The sequence below is a fragment of the Oryctolagus cuniculus genome, chromosome 13 (assembly GCF_051225735.1).
Source record: "Oryctolagus cuniculus isolate XC-2025 breed Fujian yellow rabbit chromosome 13, ASM5122573v1, whole genome shotgun sequence".
In the NCBI taxonomy this organism is placed as follows: Eukaryota; Metazoa; Chordata; class Mammalia; order Lagomorpha; family Leporidae; genus Oryctolagus; species Oryctolagus cuniculus.
The window spans coordinates 54,943,508-54,965,731 of NC_142879.1; the positions used below are offsets into that span (position 1 = coordinate 54,943,508).

The 22,224-nt window shown below is 51.0% G+C and overlaps 1 protein-coding gene and 1 pseudogene across 1 annotated transcript in view; both read right to left on the reverse strand.

Annotated features, from left to right (window-relative positions):
* The window catches only part of GNG4 (G protein subunit gamma 4), a 73,293-nt gene extending 55,236 nt beyond the window's left edge, over nucleotides 1-18,057 (reverse strand). The window contains exon 1 of the mRNA XM_008268237.5: nucleotides 17,918-18,057. The gene's annotated coding sequence lies outside the window, so the exon portion shown is untranslated. The remainder of the gene's footprint in view (nucleotides 1-17,917) is intronic.
* A 2,943-nt stretch (nucleotides 18,058-21,000) lies between these two features.
* LOC127483404 (ubiquitin-like domain-containing CTD phosphatase 1 pseudogene) lies at nucleotides 21,001-21,699 on the reverse strand (annotated as a pseudogene).
* Nucleotides 21,700-22,224: the final 525 nt, after the last annotated feature.

Below are 22,224 nucleotides of genomic sequence, written 5' to 3' on the forward strand. Positions count from 1 at the left end.
CCCCAAATGGCCACAACAGCCAGGGCTGGGCCAAGCGGAAGCCAGGAGCCTGAAACTCCAACGGGGTCTCCCTTGTGGGTAGCAGGAATACAAGCACTTGGGTCATCTTTGCTGCTTTCTCAGGCACAAAAGCAGGGAATCGGAACAGAAACAGAGCAGCCAGAGGCTAAACCAACACTCTTAAGGGCAGAATCGCAGGCAGCAGCTTAACCCACTGTGCCTGTGCCATAAGGCAGGCCACAGTTTTGTGGTATTTTGTTATAGTAGCACTGTGGTGGAATGAGAAGGCCATGCTAAGATGGTTGATGGCAAGCAAGCGTCAGTTACTCAGGAATGGCTTTGGAAACCATCTGGCAATGGAGCCTGCCTGGCAAGAGGCTGTGATTGGTTAGGGCATAAACCGCCCCTTAGCTGAATTGGCTGCCTCAGCTATATAAGCTGCTGTACCAACTGAAATAAACGAGTCTATGGGCTGCTCGCCTCTGGCCCACTTTCACCCGACTCCCGGTGTCTGTGTGGTGACTCCGTGCCTCTTGCCCCCACCACGCTCCTCCTCTCAGAACAAATTCACAGCAACATAGCACAAATGAAGTAAGACAAGAATTGGTACTACAGAAACAGGGTGATGGCAATAAGGAAGGGGCTTTGGAACTGGGTCATGAGGAGAGGCAGGAAGAACTTGGAGGAGCAGGCTAGCAAGAGCCTGCATTGCTGTGAAGGCAGGGCTAAGGCTCTATGACATGGAAGGCTCAGAGACAGGCAGTGCTGTAGGGAGAGCCAGATGATGCCTGGAGATTCCCCCAAGTGCTTGGGATCAGAATGTTGGCAGCAATATGGATGGGAAATGCTCCTGAGGTGTTTGGTGGAAATGAGGTATATTTTACTGGAAACTGGAGGAAAGGCTGTCTTTGTTATAAAGTGACCAAGAACTTGGCTGAATTGTGTCTGTGTTCTACTGCTTTGTGGAAGGCAGAATTTTCCAAGTGATGAATTTGCATGTTTGGCTGGAGAATCTCTAAGCAACAGTGTTGAAGGAGCTGCAAAGTCTCCCCTCAACTACTTCTGGCAAAATTCAAGAAGAGACAAACAAATGGGGCCAGCACTGTGGCGTAGCAGGTTAAGCCACTGCCTGAGATGCCAGCATCCTGTATGGATGTCGGTTGGAGTCCCAGCTGCTCCACTTCAGATCCAGCCCCCTGCTAATGCATCTGGGAAAGCAGCAGAAGATGGCCCAAGTGCTTGGGCCCCTGTCATCCACATGGGAGACCCAGATGGAGTTCCAGGCTCCTGGTTGTGGCTTGACCCATCTGTGGCTGTTGGAGCCAGTAGATGGAAGATCCCTCCCTCCCTCCCTCCCTCCCTCCCTCTCCCTCTCCCTCTCACTATAACTGGCTTTCAAATAAATAAATCTTGAGAGAAAGAGAGAGACAAACAAGTTAGACAAAACTTTTAGTCAAAGGGGAAGGAGAACTTAAAGATCTGGAAAGGTCTCAGCCTGGCTAGGTTGCAAAGTCTAAAAAAGTGCATCCCAGAGAGAACATCAAGGGTGTGGCCAAGTGACCACTTGACAAGGAGACCAGTACAGAAAGAAGGAAGCCAGATGCTGTTCAACAATACCAGGGCCCTCTCATCACAGGCTGAGTGTCAAGGCTTGCGACATGGAACTATGCCCAACGTGGGGTCTCAGCATCTTCAGGACCTCAGCATTCACTGCCCTGTACTGTCTCAAGTCTCTGCTTGCTACATTTGGATAACACACTCCCTGGCCAGGTTGGCTATGGTTTAAGTGAGCCTGGCTGCAGCGCAGGCTGTAAGACTTGGCAGCACCCTTGTAATGCTAACTGGGCAATGCAGGAGCTGTGCAGGCATGATTACCTCCACTTAGATTTCAAAGGAGGCCTCAGAAGAGCCTTGGGGCCTGGGCAGAGAAGAACTCAACCGATGTGGTATAAGTAGGCAGCTCGTTTAGGTCTGTGTGAGCTGAAGTCCGTGCAAGCCTCACAGTGTAGCCACCCCTTTAACTAGCAATCAAAATGTCCTCCCAGACAGCTTCATGCATGCTAAAGCACCAGCCTCTACCTCAAAAGACAGACTGGAGACAGGAGATGGCCTTCTGCTGCAGACCTCGGCTGGGGGTGCTACTCATTTGTTCTCTCTCCATGCCTCCCCTTTTGGGTAACCCTCTGGCCCATTCATGATGGGTAGTTCTTCATGTGGGGCAGCCTACACTCACACGTGAATGCATGTTGTCTCACTGTTAAACCCTGTTCCTACTTGAGCAGCTTACAATGTCTTCACTTGGAATTCTTATCTGTGAGAAGCAAGAATCTGGAACAGAAATTACCATGCTCATGTACACGTCACTGGGGCAGGGCCAAGGCAAAGTCCCAACCAGTGTAATGCTTAATGGAGCCCTCGAGGCAGGACTGTCCCTGAGACCCCTCCCCAGAACTGCAGAGCCACCAGCATGCAACACTAGCCTGGGAAAGCCAAGAACCAAGAGAGCCAAGAGGCACAAGAACACAGCCTGTGAGAGCTGTTTTGTGGGCTGTGCCCAGAAGGCAGGACATGGAGGCAAAGTTTACCCTCAAGCCCAAGATTCAAGGTCATTTGTCTTCTTGGGCTTTGGACTTACCTGGGACCAGTTTCTTCTTTCCTATGTTTCCCCTTGGAATGAGAATGTTCATTCTATGCCTGCTCCACTGTTGACTTTTAGGAGCATGCAACTGGTTTGATTTCATAGGCTCACGACTACAGACTAACTTGTCTCAGGATGAATTGTACTCTGAGTCTCCCCCAAATCTAATTTAGGTGAGACTCTGGACTTCAGACTTTTGAGTTGGTGCTGGAAAGAGTTAACTTCTGGAGCCATTGGGATGGAAAGACTGTATTTTGCATGTGACAAGGACATAACTAGGGAAGCCAGGGTGGAATGCCATGGTCTGAATGCCTCCCAAAATTTTTATGTTGAAACTGTATTTCCTTTATGGGAGCATTTTGGGGAACTGATTAAGTCTCTGTCTGCATTTGTGGATTAGTGCTTATAGTAGCATTGGCGGGAATTAGCTCGGGTCTTTTTTAGTTTCCAGCCTTTTTCTCCAGTTGAAACCAAGCCCATTCCCAATGGCTTTAATGCAGACTTTCTTAGGCCCAGTATTTCTCCTTCTGCGTACAGCTCCCATCTTCACTGTGGTGATTACAAGTCAACTCATTATGAAAGACCAGTCACTAAATCAAGGAAGTAAAGGGTCAGGTTGGTGGACTCCAAACTGCAGGATCAGAATTCATTATGGGGTGGGCGTTGTGACGCACCAGGTTAAGCTGCCACTTGCTGCACTAGCAATCCTTACCAGCATGCCAGTTTGAGTCCTGGCTGTTCTGCTTCTGATCCAGCTTCCTGCTAACGTGCCTGACAAAGAAGCAGAGGATGGCCCAGGTCCATGGGTCCCTGCCTTCCATGTGGGAGACACAGATGGAGTTCCTGGCTCTTGGCTTCAGCCTGGCTTAGCCCCAGCCATTGCAGCCATTTGGGGAGTGAACCAGTGGTAAGATCTTTCTTTTCCTCTTTCCTCCTCCTTTTCTGTAACTCTTTCAAATAGATAGATAAATGAATAAATCTTTTAAGAAATCCATGCAATTGGGCCAGCGCTGTGGCACAGCGGGTTAAAGCACTGGCATATAGTGCCGGCATCCCACATGAGCGCCAATTCTAGTCCAGGCTGCTTCTCTTCCCATCCAGCTCTCTGCTATGGCCTGGGAAAGCAGTGGAAGATGGCCCAAGTGCTTCAGCCCCGCACCCATGTGGGAGACCCAGAAGAAGCTCCTGGCTTCAGATCGGCGCAGCTCTGGCCATTGCGGCCACCTGGGGAGTGAACCAGCGGATGGAAGACTCTGCCTCTACCTCTCTCTGTACCTCTTTCAAATAAATAAAATAAATCTTTTTTTAAAAATCCATGCAATTATAAGGCTGAAGTGAATCCCAAGATAACCAGGCCAGCAGCCTGTGCAGCACATTTCAGTGTCCCGGCACCAGCCTGGCCAAATGGCCGTTCAGGCTCTCTCTCCAACACACTCCTAATGCACCCATGTAGAAAGCCAGTATTATGGTGTCCACTGACAGCATGGGGTGCGCTCAGAGGTCATGGACACCTTGCCATATTGTTCCCCAGCCTTGGCTGGCAGAATCTGGATCCCGCCTTAGCCCAAGCTCTTCAATTTTCTGCTGATTCTGTGAACTTCTCTACAATGTTACAATGAAATCCCCCTTCTGCTTCAGATTTGAGCTGATTTCTGTTAACTGGAGGGGACAAGAAGTTTTTTTAAACTAAATGGGGCTGCTGGCAGCTGCAGTAGGGACTGGCCTCTCTGCGTATCAGCTACCTGCATGGACTATTGGTCACTGGTGACTGGGTTCCTGCCCTAGGACTCTAGGGCACAGCCGGGATTTTTGTCGCCATGGAGCCAAGATGACTGCTGGACATACGGGGCACACCCTGTACAGAAGCAGCAATGGAACAAAATATGTACTAATCTTTCCACAAATATTCTCTGTGGTCTAATATGCATAATTTATTGTAATACTATTTTTCCCATATGCTCCTGAGCAAATGAGTTGGGCATATTTCCAACCTTCCTCTTGTTACAGAGTATTTCAGGCATCTAATACAATGTAGAGGATAATACTGCCAACACATTGACCAAACTTACAAAAAAAAATTATTTATGTTCTCTGGGTATCTCTCCCTAATTGAGTATCTACCACTAGTAATCACTATTCTGAATTGGGTCTATTATTCCTATAAGTCTTTATACCTTTTCAAACATATTTCAAGCATTATATATTTCCAAGTAACAGAGAGAATTATCTTTACTATTTAAACCTATTTGTGATGGAAGCCGGCACCACGGCTCACTAGGCTAATCCTCTGCCTGCAGTGCCGGCACACGGGGTTCTAGTCCTGGTCGGGGCGCCGGATTCTGTCCCGGTTGCTCCTCTTCCAGGCCAGCTCTCTGCTGTGGCCCGGAGTGCAGTGGAGGATGGCCCAAGTGCTTGGGCCCTGCACCCTATGGGAGACCAGGAGGAAGCACCTGGCTCCTGGCTTCAGATTGGTGCAGTACGCCGGCCGTAGCGGCCATTTCGGGGGTGAAGCAACAGAAGGAAGACCTTTCTCTCTCTCTCTCTCCCCAACTAACTCCGCCTGTCAAAAAAAAAAAAAAAAAAAAAAAAAACAACAACAACAACAACAAAAAAAAAACCACAAAAACTATTTGTGATGGTGTAACACATATGCTCCTGAACGGTTTTCCTATACAGTTTAATGCTGATGATGCTCCACTGTGTATATGCACCTCTATTTATCCTTTCTCTTGCTTATGGGCAGTTATTTCCAACATTTTGTTACTTTGTGCAATGACATTACAAACATGTCTCTTGCACAAGAATTTCTCTAGGGTATATACTTGGACTAAAGTTAGCTGGTATAGATTACATCTCACTTTTACTCCTTTTTAAAAAATACAGGATGAGAGGTAGGTGTTTGGTGTAGTAGTTAAGACATTGCTTGGGACACCTGCATCGTAGATCAAAGTGCCAGGGTTAAAATCCTAGATCCGGGGCCAGCACTGTGGCGTAGCAGGTAAAGCTGCTGCCTGCAGTGCCGGCATCCCATTTGGGCACTGGTTCAAGTCCTGGCTGCTCCACTTCCAATCTAGCTCTCTGCTATGGCCTGGGAAAGCAGTAGAAGATGGCCCAAATGCTTGGGCCTCTGCACCCGCGTGGGAGACCCAGAAGAAACTCCGGGCTTCGGGTCAGCGTAGCTCCAGCTGTTGAGGACATCTAGGGAGTGAACCAGCTGATGGAAGACCTCTCCCTCCCTCCCTCTCTCTCGTTCTCGCTCTCTCTCCCTCTTTGTAACTCTGCCTTTCAAATAAAATAAAGCTTTAAAAAAAATCCTAGATCTGGCCGGCGCCGCAGCTCAATAGGCTAATCCTCTGCCTGAGGCGCCGGCACACCGGGTTCTAGTCCCGGTCAGGGCGCCGGATTCGGTCCCAGTTGCCCCTCTTCCAGTCCAGCTCTCTGCTGTGGCCTGGAGTGCAGTGGAGGATGGCCCAAGTGCTTGGGCCCTGTACCCGCATGGGAGACCAGGAGAAGCACCTGGCTCCTGGCTTCAGATCATCGCGGTGCGCCGGCCGCAGCACACTGGCCGCGGTGGCCACTGGATGGTAAACCAATGGCAAAAAGGAAGCCCTTTCTCTCTCTCTCTCTCTCACTGTCCACTCTGCCTGTAAAAAAAAGAAACAAAAAGAAAAAAAATCCTAGATCTGCCCTCTTTTCCAGCTTCCTGATAATGCACAGACTGGGAGGCAGCAGTTGATGGTTCAAATAGCCATCATGCCGGAGACCCAGATGAAGGGCCTGGCTTCTGGCTCCAGCTCTGGCTGTTATGGGGCATTTGGCTAATAAACCAGCAGATGCGAGCTGTCTGTCACCTCTCTCTCTCTCTCTTTCTCTGCCTCTCGAATACATATTTTTAAGAAACTTAATGAAGTAAATCCCCAGCAGTCAGCAGGCGGTGATGAGGCTGGCTGCTTCCCAGCTGAAGAGTGCCTCCTGCAGAGTGAGGCTGAATCAACACGAGTCTCCTCTGTGTAAACAGCATGTACCTGGGCTACAGGACAAGCCGCCTGCCGCAGGAATTAGAGAATCCTCCCCTCCTGTGGAGGAGGAGCAGGCAGAGCGCTGGTTGTGCAGATGTCAGGGAAACAACTGGAGGAAGATTTTTCAGAGGAGAGGAGCCAGGAGACCTGCTTTTGTCCCACACCTATTTTCACTGACGGGCATGGCTTTGAGCAAGTCTCTGCCTCTCTGCGTTTCTGTCTTCCCTTTATAATAGTTTGTCATCTTGCCACACAATGATTAGAATCAAGTAAAATGCTTCAGTTGGGAAAAAAGCCCATAAGGCAACTTAAAGTCACAGCAGCATATTAGATATTGTCACCTGCCTTTTCTGAGATTAACAATTTAATGGTTTGATTCTGAAAGGAAAAAAACAGTAGTGCAGTTTTCACTCTGGATTAGAAGAATGTACAAGACCCCATGACTACTCAAAGACAACTGTTTTCACAAGAGGAAGTGAAACTGACATGGCAGGTTGTCTTGACACTGATCCTGTCAATCACTTGCTACGCACATCAGAAGGCCTCTCTAAGGTGGTTTTTCACACTTTGCACACAGCTGATTTGTGTTTCTCAAGCATGCCATGCATCAAAGAGAATATTTTCACAGGAGTGAACGAAACAAGCGAGCATGCATTAAATATGCCTAAAAACTACCAGGATGTTTTCTAGGAATAGACGTAGAGTTTGACATGGGTTTCTCTTTGAGGTACTGACACATGCTGCTGGTCCTTGGGATGTAACTGTTCAGAGCAACTTGTTCCTAAGTAGTCGAGGTGGCAGTGGTGAAGGGTAGGACAGGAATGGAGGCCAGTGGGGATCAACTCCACCTTTTCATGACAGCTAAACAAGCCACAGCCGACCTCTGACCTCTGAAGCTCCTCCCGTGCAGAGTGGCAGCACTCTGAGCAAGGCAGTCTGCCAGGGGACTGGCTCTGGTTATTCCTCCTTTTTAACCAGATAGGCAAAATCTAACCAGGATAAGGTGTTAAAACCACAGAAAAAATGGACACATGGTCCAGCTCACCAACAAAGTCTTGACAAGCAATAGGGAAAGATAAAAAAACAGCACCCAGGGGCCGGTGCTGTGGTGTAGTGGGTAAAGCCTCCGCCTGCAGTGTTGGCATCCCATATGGGCACTGGTTCATGTCTCAGCTGCTCCACTTCCAATCCAGCTCTCTGCTATGGCCTGGGAAAGCAGTAGAAGATGGCCCAAGTGCTTGGGCCCCTGCACCCACATGGGAGACCTGGAAGAAGCTCCTAGGTCCTGGCCACTGCCGCCATCACCATCGCCATCACCATCACCATTTGCTGGAACAGAACTCGGTCAGGAAAGCTCTCGCCTTTCGCCTGCTCGACCCCAGCCCTTTCACTTGGCTAACTCCCAAAACCTCCTTTTGGAAGTGCACCCTGACCTCTGGGCTGAGTTTGCTGTCCTGCTGTGTTCTTTATCCTCTGTTACAGTCAAGTGTCTTTGTCTTAGGCAGTTTTGTGCTGCCTTAACAGAATACCTGAGACTGGGTAATCTAAGGACAGAAATGCACTTCTCAGAGTTCTGGAGGCTGGGAATCCAAGATCCAGGTGTTGGCATCTGTTTTGTTGTTTTTGTTTCTGTTTTCCAAAGAAACCTTTTATTTAATGAGTACAAATTTCATAAGTACATCTTTAGGAATATAGTGATTCTTCCCACCATACCCATCTTCCCATCTCTACCCCACTTCCTCCTCCCTCTCTCATTCCCAGTCCCATTCTCCATTAATATTCATTTTCAATTAACTTATACACAGACCAACTCTATATTAAGTAAAGATTTCAAAAATTTGCAAACATACACACCAAAAAAACCCTGAGAACAAGTTTTACAGTTAACTCTTATAATACAACTCATTGAGGACAGAGGTCCTGCATGGGGATTAAGTGCACAGTGACTCCTGTTAATTTAACAATTAACACTTTCATGTATGACATCAGTGATCACCTGAGGCTCTTGACATGAGCTGCCAAGGCTATGGAAGCCTTTTGAGTCCACAATCTCTGTCAGTATTTAGACAAGGCCATAAGCAAAATGGAAGTTCTCTCCTCCCCTCAGAGAAAATTACACTTTTTTCCTGGGGTCTCTCTCACAGAGTTCTTTCATGTAGAACATTTTTTGCCACAGTGTCTTGGATTTCCATGCCTGAAATGCTCTCACGGGCTTTTCAGCCAGACCAGAATGCCTTAAAGGCTGATTCTGAGGTCAGAGTGCTGTTTAAAGTGATTGTCTGTCTGTAAGTCCAGTGTGTGGACTCTGGCATCTCCTTTCTTTTCTTTTTTAAAATTTATTTATTTGTTTGAAATTCAGAGTTACACATACAGAAGAGAGGTAAAGAGATAGAGAAAGGGAGGGAGGGAGGGAGGGAGGGAGAGGGGGTCCTCCATCCGATGGTTCACTCCCCAATTGGCCTCAACAGCCAGAGATGCACTGATCAAAAGCCAGGAGCCAGGAGCCAGGAGCCTCCTCCGGGTTTCCCATGTGGGTCAGGGACCCAAGGACTTGGGCCATCCTCTCCTGCTTTCCCAGGCCAAAGCAGAGAGCTAGATCGGAAGTGGAGCAGCTGGAACTAGAACCAGCACCCATATGAGATGCCGGCACTTCAGGCCAGGGCGTTAACCCGCTGTGCCACAGAGCCAGCCCCAAGACCCAAATGGCAACTGTTTTCTAGTGAGGCCCTTCTTGCTGCAATCATGCCTGAGGTCTCTGACTCAGACTCCTGGGGCTACCTGCTGGAGGGCTAGCACGGGCCAATCCTCCTGGTGGACCAGTGTGCACTGTCTCTTTTTCAATTCTTAAAGTTTTACTCATCTATTTTTATTTATTTGAAAGAGACAGAGACAGAGAGAGAGATTGATCCCCTTCATCTGCTGGTTCACTCCTCAAAAGTCTTCAACAGGGCCTGGAGCTGTGACACATGGGTTAAAGCTCCGGCCTGCAGTTATGGCATCTCTCCCGGCATCCCATATGGGTGCCAGTTTGTGCCCTGGCTGTTCTACTTCTGATCCAGCTCCCTGATAATGTGCCTAGGAGAGCAGTGATTGGGCCCCTGCAACTCACATGGGAGATCTTGAAGAAGCTCCTGGCTTTGGCTTGGCCCAGCCATGGTCACTGCAGCCATTTGGGGAGTGAACCAGCAGATGAAGACCCCTCTCTGTCTCTACTCTCTCTGTAACTCTACCTTTCAAATAAATAAAATAAATCTTAATTTAAAACAGTCTTCAACAGTCAAGGCCAGGCCAGGCTGAAGCCAGGATCCTTGAATTCCAACAGGGTCTCTCCTGTGGGTTTCAGGGACCTAAGCACTTGAACCACCACCTACTGCCTCTCAGGGTGTACACTAGTAGCAAGCTAGATTGAAAACAGAACAGGGAATCAAACCCAGGCACTCCAACATGGGATGTGGGCTTCCCAGGTATGTATCTTAACTTCTGTGCCAAATTTCCACTTCCCCTCTTCTTAAAAAATATTTTAAAAATTTATTTGAGAGGAAGAGGCACAGAGATGGAGCTCCCACTTGATGCTTCACTCTTGCAATAGCCAGGGCTGAGCCAGGCTGACGCCAGGGTGGCAGGGACCCAAGTACTTGAGCCATCACTTGCTGCCTCCCAGGCTGTACACCAGCAGGAAGCTGAAATCAGAAGCAGCTCTCGGACTCGAGCACAGGCACTCCGACACGGAACGCTGGCATCTCAAGCAGCATCCTAACCTCTGTACCAAATGCTCACCCCTTTCCCTCTCTTTGGACAGGAGTCATGGGGCCCATCAGCTTCAGTGTCTGGGTAGGGCATCCACAAAACAAGCAGGCTCTGAAGAGGTCCATCTCTCTCCTGCTTTGCCAATAGAGTCTCTGGGTTGTACTCAGTGATATGACCAAATGTTCCCTCTGCTTAGTGGAGCCTTGTATCCTAGGGGTAGGGAGGTGGAAAATGAAAACCTAGTCTTTATCAGGAAGGCTGCTGGGCATAACAGCATCTGAGACCCTCCATCATTTTCACCAGTTCCAAGTGTACCAGGCGAGTTCATCGGGGAGGTCACCTTAGTCTCAGATGGACACAGTAAGCCCTCCCATGAGCTGCCTATTTAACATGTGCAGTGGCCTTTCCATGGCACTCCCTGTCTCCCTTTGCTGATTTCTCTGCCGTGCACTTATTAACATGTTCAGATGTTTAAGGACTAGTTTACTTATTCAAATCACTTTTGACCTTCTGACTTACCACGGGCCTGCCTCCTCTACTCAAATGTAAATTCTGCGCAGACTTCCTCCTCTGTACCTGCTTTCCATTCTTTGCTGTACTCATAGGACTTAGAAGGTACAGTGAGGAGAAGCAACAGCACAGAGAGAGCAACTGTGAGGAGAAAGAGAAAAGCAGACTCCAAGGTGCACGTCACAGCGAGCCATGGAGGGCTCTGGGGGAAGGCAGGGCAGGGACAGCGCAGGCTTGCCTGGGCTCTGGGCCTCTCTGCAGATGTCTCAGCTGAGCTGCCAGGGTTTTTACTTTAAAGCACAGCCAGTGCCCAACCTCCGGGTTACCAGAGCTTGGGAGTGGAGAAAAAAGGTGGCCAGGAGGATTGAGTAAAACAGAAATGAAACCCCCCTGCCTTGGCTACAGACTGTGACGGATGCCCCGACGTCGTCGACACTCAGCAACAGACTGGTGCTAGCAGTGTCAGGTCAGATCTTTAAGCATTAGGGAACAAAGGAATCATAAACAACAGGCGAAACTGCAACTGCCTGAATCCAGAAGGAATGAGTCACCCAGGCCAGTGTGGTGCCGGCGGGTCTGCTGTAGTATCGCAGGCTGGCGGGATGAGCAGCTGAAGGAATGGTGTGCAGCAGTGGTCCCTAGTAAGGAATGCGACACATGAAGGCCTGTGGTACACAGAGAGACTGCGCATTTCACACAGTGATTTCTGTTCTGCCCCCAGCTTCACATCTGTGCCTTGAAGCATGGGCTTCCCTGCCTTACAATCTCATCTGCTTTGCCAGGGGACCAGCAACTCCCTCTTCTACTGATGCTCAGCTCTGGGTCACACCCCCGCAGATGTCACCTCCTAACTTGGCAGGTCCTGTGCCCTTCCTCCACTTGCCCAACTCCATTCATGAAACCGGTAGTGCCAACTGCAGCTAGGGGTGGAGCATCCTTGGGACTAGTGCTGCAGCCTCCCCTGCCCCTCCCCATCCCCTGCCTGACGGGCATCCCAGCCAGAGGGCCAGGGCCAAGGCCAGGGACTGCTAAATGCTGCTTCTGCTTCATGACTGCCCTGGGTCTCCCAATTCCCATACAACAGGCTCTGTCATGTGTCATTCAAGAGGCTGTAGACTCTGGCTCCCATCATCCTTGTTTACTCACTGCTGAGTATTTTCACATCTCCAAGTCTGGGCACATGCTGGTCCCTCTGCTTGGAAGGCCCCTGCTCATGTGTGTGGCTTGAAAAGGCCTGTTAAGGTTACAGCTAAGGCCAGCGCCACGGCTCAATAGGCTAATCCTCTACCTACCGTGGCCAGCACACCGGGTTCTAGTCCCGGTCGGGGCGCCGGATTCTGTCCCGGTTGCCCCTCTTCCAGGCCAGCTCTCTGCTGTGGCCAGGGACTGCAGTGGAGGATGGCCCAAGTGCTTGGGCCCTGCACCCCATGGGAGACCAGGAGAAGCACCTGGCTCCTGCCTTCGGATCAGCGCGGTGCACCGGCCGCAGTGCGCCGGCTGCGGTGGCCATTGGAGGGTGAACCAACGGCAAAGGAAGACCTTTCTCTCTGTCTCTCTCTCTCACTGTCCACTCTGCCTGTCAAAAAAAAAAAAAAAAAAAAAAAAAAAGGTTACAGCTACAGACAAACCTGCTCTCAGGAAGAATCAATGTTCCCCCAAGCTCTGCGCACTGAGAAAGTCCCAGTGTGGGACAGGTGAGCTCTTCTCGCACCTGGATTCCCCTTTACATTACGAGTTCTCTGGGGGGTACTCCTGTTTCACATGCATCTCCCCATCACAAGCGCCTAAACTATTTGGTGCAAAGAGTGTAGGTGCTCATCACATTGCAGACGATTACACATCTTACAACCATATGGTTTACACACACTCTTTTAGGAACACAACTTCACTGCAGCAATATGCATGTACTGAAGAAGCCCTCCTACAGCATCCAGAGATTAAGGTGAATGAGGTTTCGGGGTGGGCACTGTGGGCAGTGCACTAAGCTGCCACTCAGGACACCCACACCCCATAATGGAGTGCCTGGTCCAGGGGCCAGCTACTCCAATTCCGTTTAGCTTCCTCTTCATGTGCCTGGGAGATAGCAGATAATGGTTCAAGTAGTTGGGTCTCTGCTATCCACACGTGAGATCCAGATTAGATCCAGATTGAGTTCCTGGCTCCTGGCTTTGGCCTCACTTCATCCCAGCTATTGCAGGTATTTGGGGAGTGAACCAAGGAATGGGAAAAAAAATATGGAAAAAAAAATCTCTCCCTCGCTGTCACTCTACTTTTCAAATAAATACATAAATCTTTACTTTAACAAATATGAATGAGGTTGGAACAGTAATACACAGGACAATACTCAAGAAAGGGCAACAACCTCAAGAGCCATGGTGAGGACTAGAACACCCTGTGACAGCAAATCCCTTGACTCAATTTGCTTAATAAAAATGTCCCAGGGTCCAAGCCAGTAATCAGTGTCATGCGGGGCATGACCAACCTGTCCACCATCTCTGTTCTGGCCGCTCCAGCAATGCCCAGAGCTCGAGCCTGAGTCCGGCTAGGCCACGGTGGGGGAGAAGGCAGGAAAGCCTGCCCCCAGCCTTCAGAAACAGCTCTGTTCCCTGCTTTGCTTCCCACACCCCTCTCAATGTCTCCTTGCTCTTGCCTGCCTGTTTTCTAGTCCCCTTTCTCCTACCTGGACCTTAATTCTTGGTAGAAGTCTCTCTATTTGACATAGGTATGTGACAGGATACTAGAAGCAGTAAAAAACAGGGCTGGGATGATGGGTTTTTCATGCTAACACCTTTCAAAGTAGTTGTAGAGGGCCCAAATAAGGGTTTTTGGAAGAATTTAACATTTTCCCTCCCTATTCCTATTGAGGCTGTCCCTTCCTGTGGAGGTGACTGTGAGAGGGGAGTAGAGAAGGCCTCACAGCCACACAGGAGACCCGAGCGAGCACCAGGAGGAGTAGCAGGAAGCTACGAGAGCAGGCTCTTCCTCCACACTGGGCCTGTCTGCTGGGGGAGAAATGGCACCCAGACCCCCGAGGAGGACCTAAAGCATTTCTCCTGTTTCTGGGGGGCCTTGCCACAGTCTCACAGGGATGTCACACCAGAGGGGTCAACCTGGCCATCCACAGCAGCACGGGATGCGCCAGGCTACAGAGAGCCAATCTGGCCATCCAGGAAGAAGTTGTGGGAGGGATCTAAGAAAAAGGGGAACACATCCTACCTCTGGGGGGAGAAGCACCCGTCCAGTCCCTGGGGGCGGGCCGCTGCACGGTTATGCACTTTCTTCTCTTCCACGCCTCTCAGCCACTTTCACCTGCCATTTGCACATGGCTGTTCCTTGGTTCGTTAAAAAAGTCCCCACCACCCACCTAAACCGCTGCCACGACACTCCCAGAGAGGACACCAGTCGTCACCACGCTCCTTTCTGTCTCAGAATAGCAGCTCTGCAGGTAGCATGTGAGAATTAGGGAGGATCACGCATAGGCTGCAGCAGCCTACCGCCGGCACTAACAAGGCCTTCCTGTCCCTCGCTGAACCTGGGCTCCCGGCCCTGTCTGCTCCTCTTAGACGGGCCCCTGGTGACTCACTGGCTGGTACCCATGACCCTCAGGGCTACAGCAATCAATGGCTTCTCCGCAGCTGCACAGAGGTCCTCACTTCTCTTGGGCACCCAGGACCCATTCCAAATAAGCACCAGGTCTTCAAAGCCACTGCCCATCTGCATGAGCCCTGCCTGTTCGAGTTCCAGCAGCAAAGCGGAGTGTGCTCCAGCTACCATTTGACCTAACAAAAGCTCCTTGGCAATTAAAGTAATTCAGAATGCTCCAGCCAGCTTACTGAACTGATCTCTTTTTAAGTACCCATAGTTTTCTCTGCAGTCATTTTTCTTTCAGCCGCTTTCCTTGCCCCTATTTCCTTCTCTACATGGAAACTGCATTTGTCTTTTCACTTCTGATCATTTATTTAAGACCTCTGCCTTATTTTTCAGAGGAGTTTAGCCAGCTACTTACAGCCTTGCCAGTAGTATTATCCTGTATTTGATTGCTTCATTTTTCTTCTCAAATACATATTTAGCTTCTCTGACTTTCATTTAAAATACACTTGTTAGTTAGTCATCATTGATGGGATATGTCTGCAGTATTCTTGGTGTATTAAAGAAGTTAAATTTTGGTTTCTGGCCCAAGAAAACTGAAAAAGTCATTTCTCTTCCTGAATAGTAAAAACCTCGATAACTGAATCCATCTAGAGTTAATAAAAATACCCAATAAAAGGGAAATCAGAAACACTAGACAGTAGTGCATGCTCATTAAGGTGTCCTGAGGACAAAAAACAGATGTTGTTTCAAAAATAAATGAAAAGGGTAATCTTCTGATACTCATTATCAATTATTTTCCCCTCTGGAAGAGGGACAAAAACAGGACAAACAGCAAAATGTGACAGTGAGATGTGGCCAGAAATACATACGAATCTGGAGGTTCTGGACTTGCATCGCCTTAGCCATCTGGCTGCCTCCCCCTGTAAGTGGTAGCTGTGTGGTAAGTGTGACTGTGTACTGCATTACACACAATCATTGCTCAAGTCCCAAGTGCTCCTGTCCTCCTAGGGTAAGTACGGCACCTGCCTTCCCTGGGATCCAGGGCTAGTGTTCCCATCTGATGTTCCCCCATTTCAAAGAACGCATTCAGACTTGAGGGGCTGGAGGATTTGTCAGCTTTACTTGAAAACTCTAAAAGGTGGGCAGGTGCTGCTGTGGCCCAGCAGGTTAGGCAGCTGCTTGAATTCCATATGAATTCTGGTTTGAGCCCCAGCTACTGTGCTTTCAATCAAGCTCCCCGCCAGTGTGCCTGGGAAAGCAGAAGACAGCCCAAGTGCTTGGGCCCCTGCAGCCATGTGGGAGACCCAGATGCAGTTCTGGGCTCCTGGCTCAGCCTGGCCCAGCCCTGGCTGTTGCCACCATTTGGGGGAGTGAACTAACAGATGGAAGATCTCTTTGTTTCCCTCTCTGTTATTCTGCCTTTAAAATCAATCAATCAATCAATCTTACAAAAAAAAAAAAAAAAAAAAAACCTGTAAGAAGGATATAGGGGCTGGCGCCATGGCTCACTAGGCTAATCCTCCACCTGCGGCGCTGGCACACCGGGTTCTAGTCCCGGTCGGGGCGCCGGATTCTGTCCTGGTTGCCCCCTTCCAGCTCTCTGCTGTGGCCCGGGAGTGCAGTGGAGGATGGCCCAAGTGCTTGGGCCCTGCACCCCATGGGAGACCAGGAGAAGCTCCTAGCTTCAGATCGGCGCAGCGCTGGCTGTGGCGGCCATTTGGGGAGTGAACCAACGGAAGGAAGACCTTTCTCTCTGTCTCTCTCACTGTCCACTCTGCCTGTCAAAAAAAAAAAAAAAAAAAAGGCTAAGGGAAAAGCCCTTCTCTATATCTTTCTCTATATCTGCATGAGAAATGGGAACAGCAATCCTCCCCTCCCCCACTCCACCCTACTGGCAAAGGTCCTTTTGCAGTGCTGTTGCTCTCCAGCCACAGGCTGCCCCTGGGCAATTTCATTTTAAGGAGGATGAGGAATGGGGTTGCAGCTGTGAGTGGGTGAAGGGGTCACAGGAAGTCCATTGTCCTAAACAAGCATTTCGGCCTAACAACCCCGTGGTGAGGCTACTCATTAACTAGCAGAGCCTCACAATAAAACCCAGCATTTACATGGACACCTACCATTTATCAAGTGGCACAGCCATCTCTTATCACGCCTGATAATTGCTCAAGGCCCAGCCTTCAAAAACAATGCACCCTCTATGCGTGTGGTGTCTTGTTTCTCAGTTACAGCCTCAATTGTTCCCACAGCAGCCACTGCAGGGGATGAGGCTGGATCAGAGGGTGGCATGCCTCCCTTCCCCCACCCCATGCAAAAACCGGGAGCCAAGAAGCCAGCCCAAGAGCGGGGTCCCCAGGCTGCAGCCTTGAGGTTTTCCTGTCCCACTGTGGGAAGCATCACACCTCGCTCATGAGCAGTTGACAGGACTGACACGTTTTAATGGGGAACACTGGTGTAGCCTAGGAGGTCTTTGGCTCTGGTCGAGATGCGGCGGCCGTGTGCCAGGCCACAGAAAGAGAGGGCAGCCATGAGAGCTGGAGAGGTGGCCACCATCCCCTTTATCACTTGATCAACTTCAACATTTTGACACCTTAGCCCAAAATCCACGAAAAGGAGTAAATCCTTCTACGGGAAGGAGTCTTTTCCAGCCACACCTGTCATTTTCTCTCTCCTCTTGTTAGCTCCGAGGCTATTAAAAAATTGAACCAAAGCTCCCCAGTGCTGCTGCGTAGGCGCTAAGAGTGCACAACACATTTCAGCACCAGCCTTGGGGACAGACGCCATAAGGAAGGAGGGTTGGGGCGGGGGGGGGGCGGGGGGGACAAAAACAAAAGCCTCGCTCTGTCTCCAGCCACCGCCAGAACCGCGTCCCGGGCTGCTGGGGAATCCGGAGGGCCCCGAAGGCACTCGCCAAAAAGATCTGCCCAATAAAACGGCCAACAAGCCCCTCCAGCGCCTTCGCGGAGGTCCTCCGCACCGGGGATGTCCCTGCGGGGAAACCGCAAACGCTCTGCAACCTATATAAGAAGAAGGGGGTCTCCCAGGAGCCTCCTCCAGCCCGAGCGAGGGGACGACCCGACCCCCGGGAGGTCCCTCAATGTGCGGGCAGGCGGGGAAGACCTGCTCTCGGGCTCCTCAAAGACTCGCCAGGAGGGTCCGGGGTTGGGAGCACCCGCACCTGGCGGCGCCAGAGTCCACCTGTGCGGCACCACGGAGGCCCGGCTCGCGGCCAGAAAACCACAGGTCTTTGTGTCGCGTGCGGCCACGGGCAGCTTTAGGACGACACAAGCGCCAAAACCCTTCCTCCAGTTCCAAAGACTTTTCCCGCGCGAGTTTCCCTTTTGTTCCCGGCCTGCCAAGCCCAAGAGAACGAGGGCTTGGGCAGTTCCCCGCGGTGCGCAAGGCGCCCACTTACCAGGAGCGGGGCGCGCGCGCCGAAGGCGCAGCTCACACGCGGGGCTCCTCTCCGGCCGGGGGCAAGCAGGCGGCGGGAACGCCGAGCGGCATCGCACCTCATCCGGCCGCGGGGCTCGGTGGCGAGCCGCGGCGCCTTCGGGCTCGCGGGGGAAACGCACGCCTCGCGCCCTCGCCGCCCGTGGGGTCTCCAGGCCTCGTCACCGGCCCCGCCCCACGCCCCTCGCCGGGCAGGGCAAAGACGTCGCGAGGCCGGGGGTGGGCGCAGGTGGCCGACCCCGCCCTCCGGCCGGCTGGGGAGTAGGCGCCCGGACGCTGGACACTTCGCCTGCTCGGCCCCCTGCGCCGCGTCAGGCCCGGACGCGCTCCACCGCGGGCGACCCACTGCCCTCGCCTCCTTCGCCCCGCGTTGGTCGCGCCCACTCCGCAGCAGGGTCTCGCCCAGCGCCCGGGAGGGGCCGGGAAATCCCGCCCGCCGCCGCCGACGTCATTGGTGCGTCACGGGGCTCCCGCGCCGGGGCTCCGCGCGCTCCGCGCCCCCCGCCCTGCCTGGTGCGCGCGTCGCCCAGGGACCACGGAGGTGGGGCTGCGGCTGGGGGTAAGGAGACCACGGTCCTCTCGGGCTCCCGCGCCCTCAGAGCCAAGTACGGCGGGGCGCGGCGGATCCCCACCGTCGCCCTCGGAATTCCTCAGCTAGCGCGCCCCGCAGGTGCAGGAGAGTGGAGCAGCGCACTCATCCCTGTCAAATCCCGCGCTGACGTCGCTTGGCCGCGGGGAGGGAGGGCCGCACCAGCCCCCGCTGTGGGCGCGGGAGCGAGGTCGGCTCAGCCGAGGCAGGGCAGGGCCGCGGTGTGTGGTCGCCGGCGCGCGCCGTCCGATCCCCGCGGGGCGTGGACACCGGCTCCCTGGGGGAGTCCATGGCGACCCCCGGCTGCAGGTAGCGGCTGCCCGCCGGGGACCTCGGCCCTTGGGAACTGGAAGCGTTTTGTGATGGACGTGTTTGAAACCTCTCGATTTTCACAGACCCTTGCGTGTAGGGGAAGACAAGCCCCGTTTGTTTTCTAACTCTTGATAAGGCAATATGAAATCTTCAGAATAGAGGAGCGGTTGAAAACAGCACCACCACCTTTCAAGCAGGCTGTATGGCCAGTTTCTCTTAAATTTCGTTTTTATTAAAACAGCAGATCCTGACTGACATGTAGGGAATGCAGCTTGAGAACTCGCGTGCCTCGCTCACACGCGCCATAGGCCGCACGCGCGCCTCGCCGTGAGCGCCACGGGCGCACCTGCGTGCTGGGGAGAGGGCCCCGTGGAGTGGCGCAACGCCCCGACGCCTGGGCGCCTGGCGGACGCCAGTGCGCGATCTAAAAGGCTCACCACTGATTTTTTTGTTCATGGCTCCCAAGGGCCCATTTAAGACACGAGATTAAACCACGGTGAAATGACTTCGGTAGTACAGACCTTGATTTTTCCTGTTGCTTAGTCTTGTTCTTCGGCGTGATGTTTGCTCTTTCTATACTAGTTCCTTTAAGAACTCAGACCACACGCAGAGTCGAACGTGATTTAGAGATGTAGTTACAGGGTTCAGGAGAGAGATACTGTCTATGACAAAGGAATAAAGGATTCTTCGTAATTCTGAGCATAACAAGCGAGGTTCTTTATTCACAACCTTATTTTTCTTTTGGCTTTGAAGTGAAAAGTACTAGCGTCAAGATGATCTTACAGGGAGGCTGATAGTAATAAAATGAGACAAAATCACCAGGGAACTCATTTCCAAAGCCACAAAATGGCAGCAATGACCATACATTTTTTTTTCTCCACTCTTCTTCCTTTTTAATGGAAAGATGAGTAATCAGTGCTCAAGAAAATCTTTTGGGTATCAGAGGTTCAAGTCCTGTTTGCTTCACTTCTGGTACAGCTTTCCTGAGCCTGGGAAGGCAGCGGAGGATGGCCCAGGTACTTGGGTCCCTGCAACCACGTGGAGACCCAGAGGAATCTCCTGGCTTTTATCTGGCCCAGCCTTGGCAGTTGGGGCCATCTGGGGAGTGCACCAGCAGGTGGAAGATCTGTCTCTCTCGTTCTGTCTCCCATCTGCCACCTCTGCCTTTCAAATAAACCTTTAAAAAAAAAAAGGTTGTGTATTCATATAGGAAAATGAGGAATTAACCAATTGCTATTATCTGAAAAAAATATGGAATTAAATTTACAGAATATTGGAAGCAGTCTGCTGTTTGCTTTGAAGGCCAGCACAAAATGACTTCTAGAAGAAAAGCAACAAGTTCATGAATTTCCAGTAACTTTGGCAACAGCCAGTATAAATGGTAACTTGTCTCCTTGAGAGATACCATTCCCAATATTTGTGATTTAGCTCCAAAAAGTCTTCCAATGTTGCTATTTCCTTGAGGTACCGAATTAATTTTAATTTAATTTCTTGATGTAGGTGTGCTTTCTAAAAGACTTTATCTTTAGTCCATCCTATGGGATCCTTAAAAAATTTCTTCCTTGGGGGCAGCATTGTGTCAGCATCCCACATGGGCACTGGTTCACATACTGGATGCTCCACTTCCAGTCCAGCTCCCTGCTAATGTGCCTGGAGAAAGCAGCAGTAAATGACCCAAGTGCTCAGGCCCTTGCCAACCGGGAGGGAGACCTGGTTGTAGCTCTTGGCTCCTGGTTTCAGATCGGCTTAGCCCTGGCCACTGGGGCCATCTGGGGAGTGAACCAGTGGATGGAAGATCTCTCCTCTCCTCTCCTCTCCTCACCTCTCCTCTCCTCCCCTCCCCTCCCCTCCCCTCCCCTCCTGAACTCTTTCAAATAAATAAATCTTCAAAGAACATGTTTGGGAGCCTCTGCTGTGGCCTGGGAGGGCAGTGGAGGATGACCCAAGCGCTTGGGCACCTGCACCCGCGTGGGAGACCAAGAAGAAGCACCCGGCTCCTGGCTTCAGATCAGTGCAGTGCCAGCCGTAGTGGCCATTTGGGGAGTGAACCAACAGAAGGAAGACCTTTCTCTCTGTCTCTCTCTCATTGTAACTCTACCTGTCAAAAAAAAAAAAAAAAAAAAGAATAACATGCTTGATAATCATCAAACATAACGATTCTCTTTGTTGTAAACCTCTGAAACCTTCCCCCATATACAACAAAGAGGCTTTACATCTGTTGATCCTCTCCCTGAAATGTGCAGAGTCCAGCACAACACGGAGGCAGTCTTACAATGTGCGTGCAGGCTCACTCGCAGCTCTTTCATCTCCCCGTCAGTCCACTTCATATGTGTTGCAGCCTGACCAAAGAACAATGTCATAATCCTCAAATGCGGGTGTTAGGACTTCATGAATACACCGTGGCGTTAATTCCGCCCCCGCCTCTGCGCAGGACCTATTGTGAAATCATGAATAATTAACAGCCTTTTCTCTTCCTGAGGACGATTCATAGTTCCCTTTTTGTGTTCTTTTACCCTGCAAGAAATTTTTCATAGGTCGTCTCCCCTATTTTCTGCTTCGATTGCTTCATCTTCACAATGGAAATCGTTGACGTCATCATCTTCATTGTCAGCAGGTGGACCTAAGACACCTTCCTAGTTCTACTCAGGAGCGCCCCTCATCATGATGTCAGTATCTGGTTTCAGCCTGAGAGCTCCAAGCTTAGCTTCATTCTCTGCAGGTTCACCTTTACTGTTGAGTCCCCCAGTAACTTTTGGTGCCCTGGCAGCTCCCTGAGAAGCTCTGAGATCCAGCACAGTATCATCCTCTGAAAGTGTAGTGGCTGATTTTCCTATGCAGCCCATTTTATGATGACAGGAGAGCTATTCTTGAAGCACGTGAGTAAGCAGTTTTCCTTCAGGGGGAAAAAACCCCTGAAGTGCAGCAGAATCAGCCGCAGGTGCAGGGATTGCCTTTTTTTTTTTTTTTTAAAGATTTATTTTATTTATTTGAAAGAGTTACAGAGAGAGGTAGAAACAGAGAGAGAAGTCTTTCATCCGCTCGTTCACTCCCCAGATGGCCGCAATGGCCGGAGCTGCGCCGATCTGAAGCCAGGAGCCAGGAGCTTCTTCCAGGTCTCCCACGGGGGTGCAGGGGCCCAAGGACCAGGGCCATCTTCTACTGCCTTACCCAGGCCATAGCAGAGAGCTGGATTGGAAGAGGAGCAGCCAGGACTAGAACTGGCTCCCATATGGGATGCTGGCGCTTCAGGCCAGAGCTTTAACCCACTGCCCCACAGTGCTCCCCCCCCCCCTTTTAAAAGAAAGTTATATAGGTACCGCATACTGCATTTAAATTTCAACAGATCCAAAGCCTGGCTCGTTATTATC